We start from the raw sequence: 18793 nt of genomic DNA on the forward strand, positions 1-18793 counted from the left end.
TTATCTCTTCCTGATAGTCCTGAATCTGATATTTCAGAAACTCAATTTCTTCTTGTAGGGCGGTTATAGTAGGCTGATCCTGTGGGACAGTAGATTCCAGTGGAGGCAGAGGTTCTGCTTCGTCAATTTGATCAGTATTCCCCATAGGTGGTTCTTGTGTGTCACTTGGGGTAGTGGTTGTTTCTTGTGTTGCAGCCACTTGGTCACTATCACTCTGGGTGTCAGCAGCTGGTTCTTGTGTATCAGCTGTCTTAAGATATGATGCCACGAAGCTATGAACGCTCTACATATCAGCCTCTGTGGGTGAGGGAGAGGAGTTTCGAGGAGTGGCTGGAGTGCGGGTTCTTAAAGCGATGGGTGGTGAACTGGAGGAGTTAGGGGATTCAACTACTACCGATTTTCGTTTTGGTAGAGAAGCAGGGACTTGAGGTGTTTTTCTCTTCCTGCTGGCTTTTAAGGTAGGGACAGTAGTCGGGGTAGTAGGTGCTTTGGTTGAACCCCTAGTTCTTCTTCTTTTTGCTGGGGTTTTCTTTACCTGCTGCATTTTTCGTTTAAGCTGAGTAATTGGGATATTATCGTCGGAATCATTAGTAGAAATACTGAGTATGGGAGTGGAAGGATTGGTTCTTTTGGGAGATGTGGTTAATTCTGCTACTGCTTGTTCATTCTCAGTAACATGCAAGGGTGTTTCCTGGGGTTGTTCGTGAATATGCTCTGTTTGCTGAGGGTTTTCCAAAGGGATTTGTTCAGGCATGTCGTCCGTTTGCTGAGGAAGCTCTTGGTCTTGCTGAGGTGTGTCCTCAGCTTGACGAAGAGTTTCCTCTTCTTGATGAGGACCTTCATGCTCAGGCTGTGGAATTCCTTCCTCCAGATGGGGATTAATGGGGGGTGGAGGGATGTTTAGAGCGAGAGCTCTGTTAATCAGCAATTGGGCTAAGCGATGGTGTTTTAGGGAGAGAACTGGATGCTTCGCTTTCATAGCATATCGTGACATATTTTTGAGACAACCCAGCAAATAATATGGCATGTTCAATAATTGACCATTTCTTAAGTGATTTAACAGGACGAAGTCGTGCTGGTAGATTACCTGGTAACGACCTTCGCACGTCAGATATTGCTTGACGAATTCAGCGACTTTTGGCCATGGTTGAGGTAACAACCGCAGTGCTACACCTCTGCCCTTGGTTTCTACTTCCTCGCCTGGTCGGAGAAAGTCTTGCTATGCATTCAGAATCAGGTGCTTTCTGCTGAACCACCATGTGCCAGTGGCTGGTAGTCCGGTGACTTCAGCTATGATTTCTTCCGTGACTGGAACTTGAATTCCTTGGACGACAGAGAATCCTTTTGTCAAATTGCATGTGAATTCCAGGACTTGCTATTCGTCAAAGTCCGGAAGTCTCCTGAAATACTCTATCCATCCAGCTTGCAAGAAAATTTGGTAAATTTCCGGAAAGAGTTCCAGGACTGCTGTCGTGGCTGGTTCATGAGTAATGAGGGTTCCTCCCATGGCTGTTGTCTCGGTGAATCTTCAGAATTCAGAGCCGAGCTACCGTTTTCAACTCAGAGTATACATCGCAAATGGTAACATGCCATAGCTTTTACATACAACCGGGAGAATTAAGGGTGGCGGTGGTTGGCGTGGTTTGTCATTATGAGAATTGCTTTGGTAATCCCCCCCCTTCCTACATGTAAATGATATGATTGGGAACGCAATCATTTGATGGACCTATCAACCTTTTTCCGCATTATCTATTATTTAATGCTCATTCATAAACGTGCGTACCTTCGTACTTTACCTTTTTGATCGCTGCGTCAAAAAGTCTTTTCTTGTCTTCTGTCAAATTATAATAATTACCGCGGATCTGAAAGCACGGGAATATGGGTGATTTGTAATGATAATGACGGGAAGTGATAGTAAGGTGCTGTAATCATCACGAGGGGTGGTATATTTTATCAGGATTTGTTCGTGAGGGAATTTTTCTGGGAAGGATATTTCGTGATCGGGAAGCAATATCGTGGCACCGAGACTGGTGTTGCAGCAACAGAAAATTACCGTTGGGGCAACAGGGATTGGGGGAAAACGTTTGTGAAAACGGGGAATGTGCTGGAGTAATGGAACTAGTGTTGCAGCAACAGGGATGGTGTTGCAGCAACAAGGATAGTGTTGCGGCAACGGGAAATGGTGTTGCAGCAACAGGGATGGTGTTGCAGCAACGGGAAATGGTGTTGCAGCAACGGGAAGTGGTGTTGCAGCAACAGGAAGTGGTGTTGCAGCAACAGGAAGTGGTGTTGCAGCAACAGGAATTTGGAGTCCACACAGTAATTCCTTTCGAGACTTTTGTTCTCAGCTATTTCCCACTGCTAACACCTGCAAAATACTAAAATGTAATATCGCAATCCTTGGCAGGATTTATTAGTTTCTAAGAAAAAAAGAATGTCTAATCCTAAAAATTACATAAATAGTAGAAATTCAAGTGCTTTGAGGGACAGCAAGTTCCCCTGGAAAAGAATACTGTTTTATTGCCATGCAAGTGGCTTTAAAGTCCTCTTTGGAAACCGGCCGCTGATATAACCGAAGTTGGTAGCCATTCACTAACAGTGGTGTTCTTCTTCCATCAATTGTTAAAAGTCTAACCGTTCCATTTGGGAAAATAGTATCCACTTCGTACGGCCCTAACCATCTTGTTCTCAGCTTCCCTTGAAAATTCTCGAAATGTGAATCATAAAGTAGAGCCCAGTTACCTTTCTAGAACTGCTTTTTCTTGATGGTTCTGTCATGCCATCTGCTCCTTTGTTGCTGTATCATAGTTGTTTGATGGACGACATCCAGTCTTTTCTCATCCAATTCCTGCAACTGCTGCAACCTGGCTGTTTGTGCATCAGTTAAATCAAGGTTAATAGCTAAGGCAGTTCTTAAGGTTTTAATCTCAAACTCTATAGGAAAAATAGCATTCTTTCCAAAAACCAATTCATAGGGTGAAAATCCTGTTGTGTTTCTCCAAGTGGTTCTGTAAGCCCAAAGAGCCTCGGGCAAGCGCTGAAACCAGTCCCTTCTATTCTCCTTTATCGTTTTTGTTAAGATAGCTTCTATGACCTTGTTGGTGCTTTCCACCTGCCCATTTGCTTGGGGGTGGTATGGTGTGGTCATCTTATGCTTGATATGATATTTTTGGAGCGTATCTTTGAAACCATGAGAATTGAAAGGAGGTCCTCCATCAGTGACTAATTCTCTGGGTAGTCCAAATCTAACAAAGATTTCCTCAAATAAGAATGTTAGTACTGCTTCTTCGTTAGCTTTAATGAGTGCTTTGGCCTCTACCCATTTAGTCATGTAATCTGTGCATACTAAAATATAAACTCTTTGATTAGATGGAGGATTAATGGGACCTACGAAATCTAATGCCCATTTCTCAAAGGGTTCGAGAGCTACCTGGGGATTGAGTGGCATTTCATCCCTATGGTTGGGCTGGCCCATTCTTTGACAGCTGTCACAAGCCTTCACATATTTTCTAGCATCTTAAAAAAGTGATGGCCAGTAATAACCCATTCTAAGTACCTTGTGAGCTGTTCTTTTATCTGCAAAATTTCCTCCACAAGGACCATCGTGACAAGCTTTCAATATATCATAAATCTCGTCTTCCCCAATGCATCTCCTAATTTCTTGATCTATTCCTGTGTGGAATAGACACCCGCTTATCCAGCTGTACCTAGCACTTTGCTGGATGATCTTCCTTCTTTCTCTGTGTGATAGGTGTGATGGTAATTTTCCTGCAACTAGATAATTGGCAATGTCTGCATACCAAGGTGAGTGAGAAGATACTGCAAATAGATACTCATCAGGAAAAGAATCATCTACTGGAACATTTTCATCAGTTTTTAAATGAGAAAGAAAATCAGCAACTACATTTTCTTTTCCTGGCCTATCTACAATTGTGATATCAAATTCCTGTAATAGTAATAACCACCTGGTGACTTGAGCATTTGTAATTGATTTATTCATTAAATACTTGATGGCCGAGTGGTCAGTATGCACAAAGGTAGTATAGCCAGTAATATAATGCTGAAATTTATTAATAGCATAAATAACTGCTAAAAACTCTTTCTCAGTTACTGTATAATTTAGCTCAGCTGGTGTCATGTTTTTGCTGATGAAATAGATAGCATAGGGGAGATTGTTTTCTTCCTGACCCAGGACAGCTCCAATTGCCGTATCTGAGGCATCAGAGGAAATATGAAAGGGTGATGCCCAATCAAGTCCTCTCAAAATAGGAGCTGCGGACAACTGATGCTTAAGTTTATTGAATGCATTCTCACAGTCATCAGTCCACTTGAATTCAACGTTTTTCATTAATAACACAAACAAAGGAGAAGCTATTTTAGAAAAATCCTTAATGAATCTTCTGTAATATCCGGCATGTCCTAAAAAACTTCTTACCTCAGTTTGTGTTTTGGGGATAGGAAGGTTCTGAATCACCTGAATCTTAGCTGGGCCGACTTGAATTCCTAAAAATGAAATGAAATGACCTAATACAATACCCTGATTCATCATCATATGGCACTTTTCAGTGCCTAAAGCAAGGTGTGCTTCTATGCACCGCTTAAGTACTTTTTCAAGGTTTTGCAGAGCATCTTCAAAGGTCACTCCATAAGGAGTAAAGTCGTCCATGAATATTTCTAATGAATCGTTTAACATATCAAAAAAGATTCCTATCACCGCTCTTTGAAATGTCGCTGGAGCGTTACACAACCCAAATGGAAGTACTCTATAAGCAAAGGTTCCCCATGGGCTGGTAAATGTGGTTTTCTCCTGATCCTGGGGTGCAATCCTAATTTGGTTGTATCCACTAAACCCATCCAAAAATGAGAAGAATTTCTTACCTGCTAAATTATCCAATACTTGATCAATAAAAGGTAAAGGGAAATGATCTTTCTGGGTTGCTTTATTTAATGATCTATAGTCTACGCATACTCACCATTTCCCATTCTTCTTTGGTACAATTACGAGTGGGGAAACCCACTCGCTATCAGATATTGGATATATAAATCCTGCATTTAAAAGTTTTTGGAGTTCCTCCTTCACAATTTCTCTAAGGTTAGGATTCATTCTTCGCTGGGGTTGACAGACTGGCCGAGATCCCTCCTTAATATATATTCGGTGAGTACATAATTCACGAGAGATCCCTTTCATGTCTGTGTAGTCCCATGCAAATGCCTCCTTGTTTGCTTGGAGTAACTTTATTAATTTTTGTTTTTCATCATCAGTCAAATCAGGATTTATATTCAGTGTTTTACCAGGTTCAATTTCAACTGTTGTGCTCTTGGAAGGGTTGCCTAATGCTGTCTGGCATAAGTTTTCGTCTTTCATATTCTGCTGGGATTCAGGTTCTAGGATTGCAGCGAAGTGGTTAAATGTTTCTGGATTAACCGAAGAGGGTTCATAAATAAAACTGCTAATTAGTTCATCTTCGGAGGAGTCTTTAAAAGTCAAAGCTTGTCCAATAGTTAGTATCGGTTGGGTTTCCTCATCCTCATAGTCTACCCATACAGAATTGTCACTGTTAATCATGGGAGTGGCATGAGGATAGAGGGTCAGCTGTTTAGTTTCTTGTCCATTGGAGATGGTCATTGATCCAGATCTACAGCTGATGAAAGCATCAGCTGTAGCCAACCAAGGTCTCCCTAGAATCAACGGATGACCCCCCAACTTTGTTTTAGTTTGTAATACCACAAAGTCAACCGGGTAATTCCAGGATTCTACAGAGATTATAAGGTCTTCAATGACCCCTTCAGGTTTGATCGTAGAATGGTCAGCTAATTCTAAGATAGTTGGAGTTTCCCTGATAAAGTTTTTTAGCTAGAGCAATTGAGCTGTTTCGAGTGTCATGATATTTATTGCAGCTCCTAAGTCTACTAATACTTTAGAGATAAAGGTTTTTCCGACCTAGACTGTTACTGTAGGGTGACCAGGGTCACCATACTTCACAGGATAATCTTTTTCAGTCATTAAGGCAGTTAATTCCCCCATCACATGAACTGTGAGGGGGTCTTTAGCCTTCCTTCCAGGTTTTTTTATACAAATGTCTCTAATAGTTCTAGCATATATAGGAACATCCCTTAGTGCTTGCAATAATGGGATTTTGACATACAAGTTCTATAGCTCTCCTAAAAGATTGAAGGTAGGTTGTTCAGGTGTTTTAGTGAGAGTCAGCCTTTCAGGGAATGGCGGATCTATTGTTTGGTCATTATTGTTAGGTGCTGATTCTGTTGTTTCAGCACTATGGTTAGCTGGTTTCTCTTTTCTAGCCTCTTCTTTGTCAGAGTCCGTAATATCATCTATAATAGGTTTGACTATTCTCCCTGAGCGAAGGTGAATATCACTACATTGCAGGGGAGAAATAGGCTGATTTTGAATGTCAATAACTTGCAGGGATTTATTATTATTTGGATTGGGGTTAGGTTGTACAGGCAGCTGAGGTCTCATTGCCTGATTATTCAGAGGATTATTAGATGGTAAGGAAAGAGATTGTTGTTGTTGAGGAAAAGGTATCTGTTGGGCTGCCCAGTTTGGATTCCATTGATTAAAGTATGGTTGCTGGGTAACCCAAGGATTCCATATAGTAGGGTCAGGAAAAGGAAGATTTGGTTGCTGCATAAGTGGAAAGTTCATTGTATTGAAGGGTGGGTATTGCATTTGATTCATGGGTGGGTAAAAAGGAGGATTATTATTCCAACGATTGAATGTTGTATTAGAGCTCATACCTTGTCTTTGCGGCCATTGCCTCCTCTGTGTCATCAGGTACACTGCTTCAGCTTCTTCTTCAGTTGTCTGCAGTGCTGCTTTGATTCCAGGCAGAGAGGGGCATTGCTGTGTTTCATGATCCTTCTCGCAGATTGTGCATATAGGTATCTTGTCCAGTGGGCATTCTCTGAGTGGATGTTTTTCTCTGCATTTTGAACAGAAAATTGCCAGAGCAGCTTCTGCTTCTGCCTGTTTCTTCTTAACCTGCAGAGCATCAATTTGTGAAGCAAAAGAACTTAGCATTTCAGTTTTAAATTCTTCTAATAAGTTACCTATCTCAGCTCTTGTTGCTCCTCCACTGGCTGACTTCTGAACCCTTGAATACACATTATCTCTGCTTTTTGATCTTCCTGCCGCTCCCCTTGAACACCTCATGCAGAGCTTAATAATTTCATCAAAGGGTTCTTTGGAAATGTCCCCTTTCCCAAGCATGTTCAGCATGTCTAGGCAGTCATCTCTTACCCCTTTCAGCAGTATGGTCTTCAAAATGTCTTTACTCATATTAGGATGATCAGACCGCTGCAGATTATACTGTAATCTTTTCACAAAATCTTCCAAATTCTCGTCCTCTTTCTGAACCATTTTAAACAATTCTTCCTTTCTTTCTCTTGTCCGGCAGTAGTCTTGATACTTGGCTAGAAATCCCTCTTTCATCTGGTCCCAGGTGGTGATTGCCTGAGATCCTAAGCTCATAAACCACCTCAACGCATTCCCTTTTAGTGTTGCTGGAAACAATTTCAGCTTTTGATTAGGACTTATGTAATCATAGCTTCTACACAGTATGTCAAATTCAAAGAGGAATTTGTCTGGGTCTTCGGAGGATAATCCGTGAAAATTGGGTAATGCCGAGAGTGGGATATTTTTCATGGGGGTTGTTCCTCTCGAGAGCTCCCCAATAGGGAATTCCAGGGTAGAGAGCGAGTTTTCCCCTCTCCCTTCTGTTCTGTTATCCTCCATTGGTCTTTTCCCTGAATCACTTGCTTTATCTTCTGTGTCTTCTATTTCTTCAGGTTCTTCTACCGGTTCCTCAGTGTACTCTGGTGTTTCCAGCTTCCTTTCAGGTCCTATTACTTCCTCCGTCTGTTGGTCTGTTTGTGAGGAGTATTGGATCTGAGGTCTCCGGGAACTCGTCCTCTGTGATGTTTCGACCTTAGAGATGATTTCGTCGATGTAAGTCTTCCTTCCTCCTTTGCCGCCTGTAAAATTAGGTTTCTTGCATCCTCTCATACACCTGTTATTTTCACAAAGAAACCATTAATGCTTTTAGAATTCTTTAGTTGCCTTCCCCGGCAACGGCGCCAAAATGTTGGCTAGTTGAATTGTTTATGAATTAAACATTCAAGTACCACATTAATTGTCAACCAGGGAAAGTATTTTTATTCCAAAGGCTACTGCGTACTGTATGTACTCAAAATCTAAAAGCATTGAAAAGTTGTAGTATACGTGATTCTTATGCTATATCATTACAGTACTTGTTAAAATAAAAGAAATTAATTAAAAATACAAATCTGGAAAGCGAAATGATGGATGCTCTGTTGGCAGAGGATCAGGACCCTATCCTCCAAGTGGGGACGTTCAACACCTGCCCCTGTAATCAAATTACTAATGCACACTGCACTCTCATTCACCGGTGAGAAACAAACTCAAATGATTAATGAAACAGAGTACTCGCAAAACAGAGAATACCAGAGGTAATGCTATCAAATCCAAACAGAGTACCAGAAAGAAACTATTGCACACTTACACACTTGAAAAGAAAGTAAATGGGTGAATCTTGTGAGGAAGGTGGGCCCAGTCCCTCTCATAAGATTCCCCAGGAAAACGAAGACTGGATTAAGTGCTCAAAACAGTTTTATATTCATCTGCCAAAAAGATTTGAATACAATAAAGTTCAGACTTGCTGATGTTCTCAAGATCTCTTCTTACAGACTGACCATAGACATTGACTAATCCCCTTTTTAATGTAGATGTCTCCTCTTTATAGAGGAGACATCTATTACAATAAAGTATTACAGCCCATTCAGTTAACCCATCTTATCAAAAATAAACAATTCAGAACGTTGTTACAACAGTATGATAATATGTTCTTTCTTTGAGTTCTGGCTGTTACACAGCTGGTAACTGACTTCGACCGTCTTCTCGGGATCTTCACATTCCTTTGCCATTTCCCCATGATGTTCCTGATTTAGGCCATGCTGACTGTGTTCTTCTTTCTTTAGACCTCCGCTTGATTATGCCACGTCAGGGTTCTTTAAATAGTTTCCATCTGTTATTCGTGGCTGTTACAAAATAGCTTGCTTTAGGTGATTGTTGTTGCTGACTGTAGCAACTACGGAGTTGCTGCTTCTGGTGTTGCAGCAACTGCGTAGTTGCTGTTTCTGGTGTTACAGCAACTATACATTATAATTCCTGCAAGCTTAAGGCAATTACTTGACAGTTTAGTCAGCGTTTCCAAGGATAAGTATAAAGATATTCACGAATATGAAATAAACAATTAAACATAGATATGCGGGAGGTTACTTCATACCTTGGGGTCATTATGTCATTATAAAATAAAAGCTTTCAACTTATGACTGCAAAAGGATAATAATACGGCAAAAAGATAAGGTCAAAAATAGGTCAATTCTGAGTCCCAACACTTAGAAACAAAACCACACACGAAACCTTACCCGCTTGGATGGATACATGATAAAGCAAAACTAAATGTAACTAAATAGTGTAAGGCCAAATTTGTGATTGCTTCTAAGCTAGTAGACAAAGTAGAACTAGATGTAATACCATTGGATATCTGTGGCATGGTGTTACGGAGTCCATATCTGTATGATTGAAAGGCAATCTTTTTCTGTCATGAAAACAAGTACCAAATCACAAAGGATGGGGTAGAATACATAGTAAGGGCTCATCAAAATAAAATCAATGCTAGCCTTGTAAGCACTAGGCAAATGAAAAGACTGGTGAATTCTAGTAAGGGTTGCATGGTTATGGTTGTAAGGGAAAAAGAGGTAGAGTTCACTAATGCTTTCCAGAGCTACGATCAAGAACATAAACAGGAAATATTTGAATTAATTTCTAATTATGATGAGCTATTTCAGGAACCGAAGGGATTACCTTCGAAGAGGGAAATCCAACATGAAATCCATTTGCAGCATGATTCTCCTTTGCCAAATATTGGCATGTATAGGATGTCGACCATTGAGATGGAGGAAATCAAGAAACAGGTGCAGGAATTGCTGGACCGAGGAGTCATCAGGTCGAGCACTTCTCTGTGTGGTTCACTGATTATCTTAGTCCCAAAGAAAGACAGCACATGGAGGATGTGTGTGGATTACCACGCACTAAACAAGATCACGCTAAAAAATCACTACCCTCTTCCATGCATAGATGATTTATTAGATCAATTAAAGAATGTTGTTTATTTCACAAAATTGGATTTGTGTAGTGGTTATCACCAGATCCGAATTGCAAAGCAGGACGTGTGGAAAACTACCTTCAAGGCCAAATAGGGGTTGTTTGAATGGTTGGTGATGCCATTTGGAATTTTCAATGCTCCAATCACTTTTATGAGGGTCATGAATTATCTCTTTTGGCCTTTCATTGATGAACTTGTTCTTGTATATTTAGATGATATACTTGTCTTTAGTAAATGTTGGGTTGAACATGTGTGTCATGTAAAGAAAGTGCTTGATGTACTAAAAAAAGAAAAAAACTTTGTAAAATTGTCAAAGTGTGAGTTTGGGAAAACCTCTTTGGGTTACCTAGGTCATATTGTTGATCATGGTCAGTTAAAAATTGATCCCTCTAAAGTTGAAGCAATTGTAAATTGGCCTAAGCCTCCTAGTGTAACCGAGGTCCACAACTTTTTAGGTGCAGTCCAGTATTGGAGGAGATTTATTGCCAACTTCTCTATTACTGCATCACCTTTGCACACATTTACAAGTGTGAAACAAGTCTTCCAATGGGGAGGAAGACAGAATAAGTCCTTCAAGACATTGAAGGAAAATATTATCACTGCGCTAGTCTTAGACTTACCTGATCTCCAACAACCATTCGATATCGAAACCGATGCCAGTAGTTATGCCATGGGAGCTATACTAATGCAGCAAAAGAAGCCGATTTGTTACCATTCTGAGAAGTTTTCTCAAGCTGTGATAAACTATCCCACTTATGACAAGAAACTTTATGCCTTGGTGGAATGCAAGGAAAATTTTAAGGATGGAAATTTATCTTAAAGTTTAGAAACCTTAGCGAACCCCACTAGTCCATAGTATGAAATCTACAAAATGTTTGGAGCTATTTTTGTAAAAATATTAAAATTTGTAATATTTTTATATAGTCTATATATAATTTTTTGGAAATTTTTAGGGTAAAAAAATTCATTCTATAAAATTTGGGCGAATCATTTTTACAAAAAAATAGACATTAGTTATTTTTTATTTTTTGGAAAAAGTATAGAAAATTAGCCCATGGGAAAATATTAGCCCCTAAAATTTTCCCTGGTGTAGAGTGTGAAAAAGTGGAAACACTACCTAATTGGAAAGGATACCATCATCCATACAGATCATCAGCCCTTGCAGTACCTTCATTCACAAACCAAGTTGCAACAATCTCGTCATTTCCAGTGGATGGCTTTCTTCAACAGTTTCATCTGGTAATAAAGTATAAGAAGGGCACTAGCAATAAAGTGGCTGATATGCTATCTCACCCTCCTATTTCTGCTTCTGTTATTTTGCATAATGCTTTGTTATCTTTTGAGAGTTATGCTGAACAATATGCTAACGATGATGACTTTAAGGAGATTTATGCAAAACTAACCCATGGTTCACAGGTGGACAACTATCACTTGCAGGGGAAACTGTTGTATCACCTTGGTAAATTGTGTATTCCCATAGGGGAAGAGTACATGTAATTCGAGAGGCCCACACCTCTCTTGTGTCTGGACACTTTGGTGTCGAAAAGACTTTATGTCATGTACAAAGATTTTGTTTTTGGCCTCATATGAAAAACATTATGACTCTCTATGTAAAGGGTTGTGTGATGTGTTTTGTTTCAAAGCCCTCATAGAAAACTCAGGTTCTACACACCACTCCCTATTTTGGGTCGTCCATGGGAAAGTGTGTTAATGGACTTTGTAGGAGGTTTTCATTTGCCCAGAAAGAGTCACGACTACTTGTATGTTGTCATTGACCATTTTAGCAGGATGTGTATTCTTATCCCTTGTAAAAATCAGATCACTGTAGAGCAGACTACTTCCTTTTCTTTCAGTATGTTTGGGTCCATTTTGGATTACCCACATCAATTGTGTCAAATCTAGACTCTCGCTTTCTCGTAGAGTTTTGGACCAGTTTGTGGAAGATGATGGACACCAAATTGAAAAGAAGCACAACATTCCATCCATAGACTGATGGAAAGACAGAGGTTGTCAACTGTACCGTGGTACACTTGTTAAGAGGCTATTGCGGGAAACATCCCAAGTTGTGGGATGAAAATATCCCATATGTACAACATTCCTACAACCGAGGAGTGCAGTCATCTACGCAACATTCACCATTTGAGACATTCTTTGGTTACCTACCAAAGGACCCTTTTGATATGGTCTTTGGAAGGGAAGATGGCTCCAGTGGACGTAATGATAGGGATAAAGCTCAGTGGTTCATTCAATGAATCCAACTGATTCAACAACCAGTACAAGAGCAGTTGGAGAAAAGTCAAGCCCATTACAAGGCTCGACATGACAAACACCGAGTCGACCATCGATTCCAAGTGGGTGAAAAAGTGTGGTTCCACATCAACAAGGACAGGATGAAGGGAGAAGGGAATAAGTTGTGACCCATCTGGTATGGTCCATTCACCATATTGGAGAAGATTGGAAACAATGCCTTTCATCCTGATTTTCCGATTTATATGCAGATGTACTCAATAGTGAATGTAGAGAACTTGAAGTTATATGAGCCACCACTGATCATGGACACAGATGAGGTGGGCACAATTCCTATAGTTGATGATTTTGCTCTAGAATATCTCGATGACTTTCCTAAAGACATCATCCTTGATAGAAGGACCAAGACTTCATGGCATGGAGATGTGGAATACCTTCGAGTTGGTTACAAGGGAACGCACCCTAGCAAGGCCAAATGGCTAGAGAAGGAAAATGTGAGGGAACAATTCCCTCACTTGCCAATTGACTAGTGAAAGCTTTTGGCGGTCCAAATGCTCCTCAATGGGGAGGATTGATCCAGGTGGATCTTCAAATACAATGGCATGGAAAAGCTCAAAATTCAAAGTGGTAGAAAAGCAGGTATCTTGACATCAGATCAAAGTGCTCGTCACCCTGATTCCAATGGTGTGAACGACACTCTAATCCGAGACCGGATGATAAAGTTATGGTAGAAAGAGTTTGCCTTAGTTCCTTTGAAAATGGGGCATTTTCTCTTAAAAATTTCTTTAAGCTTTTAAAGGGAAAAATTGCAATCAAAGGGCCCAAAGAGGCAGACTTAAGGAGGCATTGCAGAACCCTCAATCATTGATCTTTGATTAAATCGAAGTCGGGAGCAAGCGATCGACGATATCAGGGGCCTCAGACCTATGATGTAGCAATCACCGATATTAGTGTTGGCAAATCGGGTCGGTGAAACATAAGGCACATGACCAAGACCTTCGGGCCAGTGCCATTGTGATCTACCGATCAGTGATGGGCAATCTCAACCATCAGATTAGGAAACAAATCAACGGCTATTAAATCAGCGATCAGTGAATCGGCAAATTGGAGATCGGTGGATCGGCAAATCGGCGATCGGAGATTCCCCGCGACAGGGCCATTGAACAGTGCGATAGCGACATGCAATGCAATCTATACCATCCAATCAAGGAACATATCAACAGTCCATATCTAATTGGCGGATCGACGTATTGGCAATTAGTGATCGGCGATTCCTGATTGACAGGGCCGATGACATCAGTGATAGCGATCGGCGATAAGGATCAGACCTGATGGATTTATAGGTTCGATTTGATATATTTTGAGTTCTAGCCTTTTGTATTTTTCAATGCTTTTGTGTATATTGCTTTGAGTGGAAAAAGGGTTATTTTAAAGGGTTGTTATGCCCGCCGATCCTTCGACTCCACCGGTTTCCATTCTAACAAAAACCGACCTCTGATTATTAAGCGACGGTGTCCTAAATGACACATATAAAAGCTCGATGCCTAGAAAAAGTATGAGGGAGAGGATTTTCAGCACGCTGTTTGAGGCAGGAGAGCTTTCAGGTGGCCTGTTTAGTCAATTTAATGTCTTAAATTGCTCTACATAAATTATCAATCCGGGTATCGTAAACTGATGAAGTGTGGTGCACTATATGTGCATAGTTAACCTCTTTCTTACTTCGTCATTTTATAAAGTTATAATGTTCAACTCTTCCTAACCCTCTGCTTTCAACATATAGTACTATGTTAAGCACGATTAAGAAGTAGTCAGAAATAAGTCCAAAAAAGTAATCAAGCTCTAAGGTGACAAGTAAGAAAAACCACTTTAAAGACCAGTTATAATGTTCAACTCTTCCTAACTCCCTGCTTCAACATATAGTACTATGTTAAACACGATTAAGAAGTAGTTAGAAATAAGTCTAGAAAGTAATCAAACTTTAAACTTGCAAAGAAAGAGCTTGAAAGAAATAACTTGAAATGAAACTGAAAGCAAAGAACTTGAAATGACTTGAAAGTAAATGACCACATTCTAATGGCATTAGTCACTACTCATATTGCTGCAAATAAAAGAAATAAGAAAATCACTTCAAGGACTGATGATAATGGTTATCTCTTCCTAACTCCCTGCTTCTATCACATAGTACTGTGTAAAACACGATTAGGAAGTAGCTAAAGACAAATCCAAGAAATGATAAAAACTCTAAATGACAAATTATAACACTACTATGCCTTTTCCATCATACTGCTTCCTACATACATGATTATGTGTAACAAGTGGAAAAAGAATTAGTGCTACAAGCCAAGACTACTTCAAAACAAGCTGCAATTCATTAGTATTCGGTTCTCTTAAAGATAAATAATTTATGATAAAGAGACCATAAATTAGTTAGCATACAACTTGTAAAACTAAACTAAAAGCTAATCTAGAAAACAAAGTAAAAAGGGCAGCACTATGAATAAGACAACTGCAACTACCATTAGATATTAAAGCAAATACAACACACACAATCCCGGGAGAAAATAAAATGCAGTAATTCAAACTGTACAAGGCAGGGGCCCCCTACTACCTATGAAATCAAAGCAAAATTAAACACACTTGCATAAATTAAAATTGCATGAATGAAAATCTAATCTACCTTACATTCTACAAAGCAATATTTACAAAATGAAATCTAATCTACTTACATCCTAATATGCTCCATGAAATCTACTTCACATCTCCTTCCATGTTGAGAACATCAAATCTTTATTCAATTTCTTCAAACGTGCAAAGTACAACAAAGCTCTCCAAAGCTTTCAAAAGCCATGGGGCTAACAAACTAAAAGGACTAAGAAAAGACTAAAGGAAAGACTAAAGAGAGACTAACTAATGAAGGAGAGAGATCTCCTATTTATACAAAAAGATGAGAGCCATCTCATTAATGATAATCCATGAATCTCTCCCTCTACCTCTAGAGTCCTAATCAAAATAGGAACTGATAAGACACATGTCTTTTAGAGTTACAATACAATTAGGAGATGTGACACATATCCTCATGATCCCATGATTCTTTCCAACCAAATTCGAATTTGGCCTTAGAGTGCCACATAAGGGTCTTCTAGAAGTCTCCTTTCAACCTACACATGTCAACAAACTCAACCCATTTGTTAGGTATAAGCATATGCACATTATTTTCTAATGTTTAACCACAAATTCACTTAAAAGGCTTAGAAATAATAAATATTGGAAAAACATAAAGGTAGCCCAATGATAATGAAAGTGGGATGAATGTGGTGACATAGTAGTGAAATGGAAGTGAAATGGAGGTGATATAATGGACATAATAGTGAAAGTGTAATGGAAATGAATGACATTTTCAAGACTCAACATGGCCAATAGTGCATTTTGTTTGATTTGGACAAGTTTTATATGTTTTCAGACCCTCTCATTGCCACGGATGAATTAGTGTTGTTTATTTCTCCATCTGAGGTCTCCATTTCACAACCATCTTCCAGAATGGAGGTATAAGCCTCTTTTTATGCAACTGATGATTGTAATTCTCTTCTTTTCATGACATTTAATATAAGAAGGCCTCTCCATTTATCGATCAGGACCCAGAGACGTAGTTCAAGTTGGACGAACTCCGTTATCAAGTCTTGATGTCTTCTTGTCATGATTTTATGTGTTAATTCTTCTTTTCTTATGTGCACATTACAATTCTGTGTTAAGCTTCATTTTTCACATGTGATTCTTTTCATACATCTATAAGCGAAAGATTCCTAGATCAGCCTGGATCGCCAGTGGCCTAGTGAAGTCATCTACAAGTGTGTTGCCATTGATGTCAACAGTCATGTTGTGGAGATGTGTTGGGTAGTTGGCATTGCCTAGCTGTTGGTAGGAGTGTCGGCACTGATGTCAACGGGACTAGCTTGGATGCTTGTCACAATAGATGTTGGTAGTGATGGCCTAGGAGGAATCCCATGGTTGTTCATGTCTCAGAAGGATTCCTATGATAGCTGCAAGCTTTAAATAGAGAATCATAATAGCAATAGGTTTAGTGGAAAATCCATAAAATGATGATTACAATGATGAGCCAGATGGAAGTCCATGGTAGTTGTAGGCTTCTTGTTGAAAATAATCACAGTAGTAGGCTTACTGAAGAAGCCATAAAATGATGACTATTGTTTTGGTTAGGACAAAATCCCATGGTAACTATAGGCTTCATGTGGAGAATCACCTTGGTGGTTGTGAGTTGAGTTGTCCTGAGAGTCAAGGAGTAGAATAATGGAAGATATTTTTGAGCCATATTAGAGGTAGTATATTGGCTCAAAACCTACGTCAGACCCTCTCCATTGGAAAGCTCTCTGAATAATATTTCCAATGATATGAGGAAGTAAAAAAATGGAATCCTGGATCAAACATTATGGCCTACTGAAGTTCAGGGACTTGGAGTCCTAAGAAGGTTGGGACATAAGATATTGGCACATTGGTGTATCAGAAATCGAAGATTGACACATTGGTGTATTGACATATCATAGGTCCAACGACATCAAGCATATCGATGATCACACATTGGAGCATCATCCATATCAATGATCGCATATCAGAGGCCAGCCATACCAACACATCTTAACATTAGATAATCGCATACCAATGCGTCGGCGATCATAGGTCGGTGTATCGGTGCATTGGCAATCGGAGGTCAGTGTATCAACGCATCTGGAGATTGGAGATCAGTAGACTAGCATACTGACATATCGACTATTGGAGAATTTAAACTTCTTCATGCAAACCCTTTAAAAATTTGGGATATGGGTGAAGCACCGATAGTGTTAAAAACCATCAGGAACACAAAGGATTAACAAACAATTTCATCACAAAACCAAAGGTGTGTGAGCCCTTTTCTCTCTCCTCTAGCAGGGCACATGATCGCATGTGATTGGCTCCAATAAGGACACATGGCAATGTTTAGTTGGCTCCGATAAATACACATGATAGGATCTGATTGGCTTCGATAAGGGACAAGTGGCAGTTGTCATCAGCATGAAGTGGCAGTATGGCAGGACACATGGTAGGAAGTTTTGACATTTTGGGTGGTCTAATGGGCCATAAACGGGTGGCACATGTCACCTCTAACAAGTTTCCAAGTGGCAGTGATGATGTTATATCAAAAGTTAGCGATCGAAGGATTGAGGATATCAGAACTTTATAACAGTTGGTTATTGAAACAATTTCGATAAGGGGGCTCTGATGTGTTGGCAATTGGTCAAGGAAACTAATAGAGCCAAGGGTGTAGAGCATGGCTTAACACCTAAGTGTTGCAGAGTTTATGAGAGGTTGGAGATTTTGGACCTCCACTTTAAATGAATTTTGGAGAAAGTTACGATATGTGAAGCTTCTGATGTTGTTGGTGCTTGGTCGTGGAGCCCAGAAAACCAAGGGCATAGAGAAATAACACAAGGATAAAGGTCCCTGGCAAGATGCTAAAGGAATTAGCACCTAAGTGCTATGTCGACATGCACATGCGGCAGTCCTATGGTGGAGATGTGATAAGGAGCTATGTAGAAGGGGTTAAAGACCAATCAGAATATTGTAATATCGCAACATCTCCTTAATAGAGTTACGAGATGTTTGGGCCTCGAAATTGCACTATGGTGTAAAAGCTCTGATATAACAACACAAAGGAGTATTGAAGGCTGGATGAGTCGGCAACTGAAGAGTAAATGAGCATAGATGATTTGGTCGCTAGAATAAATGGCGAATATAAAAGATCAATAGAAAAATTTGAGACAAGGGAACAAGGACATGGTCCACAGAGAAGCCATGTTGAAGTACATCAAAGCCATGTGAAACCATGAATAAGCATGGAGAGCCTCAGTGATAGGAGAGTTTCACATAGAGAGGATTGTGCCTAGTTGGAGTGTGCAGGTGGACTAAGAATTCATTCTTAGTATGGAGAAATAGTCAAGTGCACATTCTCATGGTGAATGCAGTGGTAGAGACTAAGTCAGACACGATAGAAAATGGTAGAGCCATGCCGAGGTATGCTCGCATAGTGTGAATATAGGACAGAGTGGCAACATTAATAGGGGAGCAGTAGAGGAACAACACCCAGTAGCTCAGATGAGAAATGGGGGAAAGCGACATAGGTGCAAAAGTGAGCTAAGTGGAAAATCTCTGGGTGAGTGCACTACTATGTAAGGACAAGAGAGAGATTGTTCTGCTGAGAAAGGCCAAGACTATGTAGAGATAAGAGAACCTGAGAGCTACGTTGTTGTTAGAAAGGAGGAAGTTGACTATGTATTGTGTGAGCAAAG

The sequence above is a fragment of the Pinus tabuliformis genome, chromosome X, assembly GCF_031772625.1.
Source record: "Pinus tabuliformis cultivar Carrire ecotype Pingquan chromosome X, CPIR1, whole genome shotgun sequence".
NCBI lineage: Eukaryota > Viridiplantae > Streptophyta > Pinopsida > Pinales > Pinaceae > Pinus > Pinus tabuliformis.